This window comes from Schistocerca piceifrons, chromosome 5, assembly GCF_021461385.2.
Source record: "Schistocerca piceifrons isolate TAMUIC-IGC-003096 chromosome 5, iqSchPice1.1, whole genome shotgun sequence".
NCBI classification, from domain to species: domain Eukaryota; kingdom Metazoa; phylum Arthropoda; class Insecta; order Orthoptera; family Acrididae; genus Schistocerca; species Schistocerca piceifrons.
Genome location: NC_060142.1, coordinates 174,595,300 through 174,600,305, shown reverse-complemented (window position 1 = coordinate 174,600,305; position 5,006 = coordinate 174,595,300).

Sequence of the window (5,006 nt, the reverse complement as noted above, 5' to 3'; positions counted from 1 at the left end):
CACTCAGCTACACCGAGTTGGTATGTCATAAATTATCAAAGCAATAACGCAGTCCTTTGTAGGACTGTTGAACTCTACGATTTCGGTAATTCTGACTATTCGACTCTCATACTCTCGCCTTGTTTCACTTCGTTATTCCAACCATCGTTATAGAGTGATTACTGAACAATTTGCCAGTGGCACAGAAATGAACCAGTTATCAAAAGTGCAGTTTGTGTTAGTACCACGAGCAGATTTGATCATGCCCGTAGACTAACACTGAGCAACAAGAACTCACTTAGGAGTTGAATCCTTACCGGTATAGACTATTACATTTAATATACAAAATATTTCAGCATCACACATCACTATTATCGAAATTCCATATTTATTACGTTTTGATGGGAATAACATCTTAATAATACAGCGCCTCCGGAAACCAAATAACTACTCATCAACCGTACAGTACCGTGACGGCATATAAATTCCTGGCTGGTTTTGATTATGTGATAAAAAACCAGTCGTACTGCAGCCAGTCGGTCATTGATTCAGTGTCCACACTTACTTTCGGGATCATCAAAGCGTAAGCAGTTGGTCAGGAGTTCAAATCTTGCCTTTTGACATTCTACCACGGAAACAGACTACACCTCTGTGTATATCAAATAGTTCAAACGTGGTTAGAGAATTTATTTTCAAAGCTCCATCCAGCAAGCATGAAGTGCCTTCAATGAGTAACTGATAGTCTTACCAGAGGCAGCTTCTTCATCTTCATTTCTTTGATATTGATTGCTGGAATACCCTGAACGCTGCGTGAAAAATCCTACGTTTGTATGTCTTACAATGTCATTTAGCACCTCTTTTGTGAAAAATAACTCGCATAGTTTGACTCAATGGGCCATGTTTCTCGTGACACCTTTGTTCCCAGGGAGATAAAGCACAATATTTATTGCAGGACACGTTACATTCTTTGACTTTTTAGCACATCATTTGTATTTGTTCTTACCAGCAAGTCTATCAGGCACATCAATCACTCAAAGGAGATATTCAGATTGACTACTTGAGTCGTGTTCACCAGAAGGAGTATACGTATCTGAAACACACTTGTCCCCATTTCATGAATGACCATCTCGCTTAGAAAATTCATCATCACTATTTTTTAGGCCTATTGCTTTCGCTTGTTATTGAAATATACTTAGCAATATTCCCTGTACGATTGTTTCCTTTAGCGTATTCATCATCATTATTTCCTTCATGCTTGTTGTTTTCAGTTGCCCATCTGGTTCACTGTCTGAAAAGAAGCCACTTATATCGGAGTATTCAACATTGCACTTAAGCAATAGTTCCATAATTTCATTCTGCTAACGTTCGTACCATTTCTTTGTTTGGTTAGCGCTATTCAATTTGTGAAAACCCAACAATCGTCTTGAGAATAACAAAAAGGGTGCTATATCTCAAACAAAAACACATGTTTCCAGTTTGTATGGTTAATCACCTATTATAAGTCAGTGCTGCCAACTCGCTTCAATACCTGGGAAATCGACATAGCATGGGATACTATAGTACCCCAGGTAGAGTTTATGGGTTATAGGACCGTGTACACATGTAACAGTTTCGTCACTCACTCGACTGACAGCCTCATTTCGTTTTATTGTATCTCATTACCAATGCCCGTCGTTTGTCGACATTAAATCTTTCTTTCCTTCTGAGCTACTCCTTGTTCACAAGTACTAAAGTCACAAGTACTAAAATCCCGAATAATCTGACTATAGAAATGTAAATTTTTTGCCTTTTTCGTCAAACAGATACTGTCCTTTATTTAATTTTCCAAAGATGATGACATTTAAGATTCTACGTCACATTTTAGATGTTTGTATTTAACTTCAATTTATTACATAGTTCTTTCTTCTAATGTTAGCAAGAGCGAACAATGCATTCATCTCTAGTAAAAAACGCTGTAGTGTTGCTCAAGAATGTTAACATGTTGAAAATAAACTGTTGAGCCATCTGCTTGTTGTCATTGTCGCGTCACTTACTATTGTTAGCTTCGACATGTTAAGGCTACTGAACCAAAAATATCAACATTTTGTATTGATATTGTACGAGAATAGTTTCTACAACTAAAGGAAACCATGCATTCTCCTGTTGTTTCATGAAATTTTGAAGGGTTCAAACTGCCACCTTATTTACTACGATATGTCGCTTATTCGTCAGGAATCAAATTAGTCTCGGAATTCCCCATTCTCTCTGCGGGCGCGACTGGTAATGTTATGTTTGCAAGACATTTGTGATCAGACGGAATATTCTAGTGGACAGATTCAGGTATCTTCAGTTGTCTCTATTCTTCCGTGCATTGCTAAGGGTTGGATCGCTATTGGTAACAGGGTCTAAAACCAAGCCGATCTAGCTGCAGTATCTTTTCAGTTCTATGCTGAACACACGATGACATATACGCAGGGCTTTTCAGTGACTGGTTAATTTCTTGCCAGGTCGGGTCTTGATCCCAGATTTTCCGCTGATTGCGTAGCAGCCGCCTTAACCGTTATTCTATCAGTACACTCCTCCAGGATTTACTCAAGCTTTAGTTGTCACTGTTATTTCCACTAAAGAAATCCAAAGACCACCACAAGAGGCTATCCGTTGGGTAGTGGAGATGTTAGCATTTGGGGAACGGAGTCAGTGGAGAACTGTGACTTAACGTGCTACATTGGATATTTGGAGTGACTATACTAAATGGGGACAAAATGTAGAAACTGTTCTTGAGAGGATAAGTAGCAAAAACTGTATAAGAGCATATGGCCAGTAATTGGTTCCAACGGAGGTACACCCACCTGAAGGTGGAGATAAAAAGTCTTCAGCAGTATTACTTTCAATGACAACATACCAGGCAGATGGGAATGTTCTGCCTGACTAACGTTTTAGTGGAGTCACCAGCGCCGGTTCAGCATTAGTAGGAGGTAGACGTAGACGCTGTTGAGATTGCTCCGCACAGAAATGTGTAATTAAGTTGGAGCACTAACATGTAGCAGTCATGTTACCCTTCGTAGCACTATAGGCACGTTTTCCAGCAGGAGAGTCTGGATAGCTCACAGGGAATGCAGATATGCCTCGCCTGTGTGGCGTTGTGGAAGGATGCTTGGTCCCACGAGGTGGTCGCCAATAATTCCCACCCATACATTGAGATGCCCCCCCCCCCCCATGAACCATGGACCTTGCCGTTGGTGGGGAGGCTTGCGTGCCTCAGCGATACAGATAGCCGTACCGTAGGTGCAACCACAACGGAGGGGTATCTGTTGAGAGGCCAGACAAACGTGTGGTTCCTGAAGAGGGGCAGCAGCCTTTTCAGTAGTTGCAAGGGCAACAGTCTGGATGATTGACTGATCTGGCCTTGTAACAATAACCAAAACGGCCTTGCTGTGCTGGTACTGCGAACGGCTGAAAGCAAGGGGAAACTACAGCCGTAATTTTTCCCGAGGGCATGCAGCTTTACTGTATGATTACATGATGATGGCGTCCTCTTGGGTAAAATATTCCGGAGGTAAAATAGTCCCCCATTCGGATCTCCGGGCGGGGACTACTCAAGAGGATGTCGTTATCAGGAGAAAGAAAACTGGCGTTCTACGGATCGGAGCGTGGAATGTCAGATCCCTTAATCGGGCAGGTAGGTTAGAAAATTTAAAAAGGGAAATGGATAGGTTGAAGTTAGATATAGTGGGAATTAGTGAAGTTCGGTGGCAGGAGGAACAAGACTTCTGGTCAGGTGACTACAGGGTTATAAACACAAAATCAAATAGGGGTAATGCAGGAGTAGGTTTAATAATGAATAGGAAAATAGGAATGCGGGTAAGCTACTACAAACAGCATAGTGAACGCATTATTGTGGCCAAGATAGATACGAAGCCCACACCTACTACAGTAGTACAAGTTTATATGCCAACTAGCTCTGCAGATGACGAAGAAATTGAAGAAATGTATGATGAAATAAAAGAAATTATTCAGATTGTGAAGGGAGACGAAAATTTAATAGTCATGGGTGACTGGAATTCGAGTGTAGGAAAAGGGAGAGAAGGAAACATAGTAGGTGAATATGGATTGGGGGACAGAAATGAAAGAGGAAGCCGCCTTGTAGAATTTTGCACAGAGCACAACATAATCATAACTAACACTTGGTTTAAGAATCATGAAAGAAGGTTGTATACATGGAAGAACCCTGGAGATACTAAAAGGTATCAGATAGATTATATAATGGTAAGACAGAGATTTAGGAACCAGGTTCTAAATTGTAAGACATTTCCAGGGGCAGATGTGGACTCTGACCACAATCTATTGGTTATGACCTGTAGATTAAAACTGAAGAAACTGCAAAAAGGTGGGAATTTAAGGAGATGGGACCTGGATAAACTAAAAGAAGCAGAGGTTGTACAGAGATTCAGGGAGAGCATAAGGGAGCAATTGACAGGAATGGGGGAAATAAATACAGTAGAAGAAGAATGGGTAACTTTGAGGGATGAAGTAGTGAAGGCAGCAGAGGATCAAGTAGGTAAAAACACGAGGGCTAGTAGAAATCCTTGGGTAACAGAAGAAATACTGAATTTAATTGATGAAAGGAGAAAATATAAAAATGCAGTAAGTGAAACAGGCAAAAAGGAATACAAACGTCTCAAAAATGAGATCGACAGGAAGTGCAAAATGGCTAAGCAGGGATGGCTAGAGGACAAATGTAAGGATGTAGAGGCCTATCTCACTAGGGGTAAGATAGATACCGCCTACAGGAAAATTAAAGAGGCCTTTGGAGATAAGAGAACGACTTGTATGAATATCAAGAGCTCAGATGGAAACCCAGTTCTAAGCAAAGAAGGGAAAGCAGAAAGGTGGAAGGAGTATATAGAGGGTCTATACAAGGGCGATGTACTTGAGGACAATATTATGGAAATGGAAGAGGATGTAGATGAAGATGAAATGGGAGATATGATACTGCGTGAAGAGTTTGACAGAGCACTGAAAGACCTGAGTCGAAACAAGGCCCCCGG